Below are 1,313 nucleotides of genomic sequence, written 5' to 3'. Positions count from 1 at the left end.
TATGTTCTTATGTCGGAGTGTTGTTCATAGTACATCTCACTGCATTTTTCACGTATAGATAATTAATTTACTCTCCTTTGTTTACATGCAGTACCTATACTGGGAAAAATGTCAGCCTCTAGAAGGCGAGTGTGCATTTAATCCTAAACTGTCCATGCGCCCTCTAATGAGGAACTGGAATGAAGCAGCGGCCACGCGGAGAGACAATTTTGACTATGAGAATGGTCGCGGACGTGGTAACGTGAAGGTACTAATTTCAGTGTTACGAGTAGGCACACTTAATTTTGTAAATATAAATACTGAATTCAAAACTGTAGTACTTAACTCTTGCATTATATAACGTGCAGATTGGTGAAAATATCACTGAAGAGTATCGGTTGATGGAGCCAGTTGTGCCAGATCCTGTGGCTGCTCCTCGAATAACGCCAAGCCCGCGAGTGCTTTGTTCCAAGAAAGAAACAGGCTCCAAAACCCATTGATAACGGTCAAACGGAAATTCTGATAAATCGTTTAACGGGTTACCTAGATGCACAATTGCAGAAGATGTTGGCTACCATCCCTGCCTTATGTGCTCAGGTGAAACGCCTAACTGTTGTGTCATTTTCTTTTGTTATTGAAAATGCAATCGTTCCTGAACTTATATATTTTTGTGTTGCAGAGAACATTGGAGATGTTTAATAAGGAAGGCGTGACTTACAAACCGGCAGCCGCACCGGTTTCCGGTAACATGGAGGACCAAGAAGATGTCAACTCTTTCCGGAACGGGCCTCGTGATAAAAAAGAGTTCATGTACAAGGAAGAGAGCGATTCAGCACGAGGTGGAGATTCTGTTCATATAATTGACATGAACCTGGCTAATGAATTTGATAAATTGGAAAAAAAATTCAAGGAGCCTGCTAAGAATGGTAATGCAAAGAATGCAAATGATGCTATGCGCACACTTGCCAAGGCTAGTGGACTGAATGGTACTCCAGCGAGAAAAGCCATTTGGCGATGTTGGTAGCACATAGGATAATCCGTTCATCATTGAAAATGCTGATCCGGTGACATCAGATTCAGATATTGATCTTGACGCAGTAACTATTAGCAAGTTCATATCTAAATCAGAGGAAGATGAGTTGGCTGGGAAGAGAAAGCGAACAATTCCCAAGAAATTTCAATCTCCCTATGCTCTAGACAGACGCACCAAGCGTCAAGTCCGTGGTTCATCCTCAAAAGGTAGTTTATTTTCCGTTTATTTTAATATTCTATATAAGAAATGTTGTATTTGCTAAGACTTTTCATATGCATGCAGCTCTGAATTTCGATGATAA

The sequence above is a fragment of the Lolium rigidum genome, chromosome 2 (assembly GCF_022539505.1).
Source record: "Lolium rigidum isolate FL_2022 chromosome 2, APGP_CSIRO_Lrig_0.1, whole genome shotgun sequence".
Classification (NCBI taxonomy): Eukaryota; Viridiplantae; Streptophyta; class Magnoliopsida; order Poales; family Poaceae; genus Lolium; species Lolium rigidum.
Note: the sequence above shows the minus strand (reverse complement) of the source record.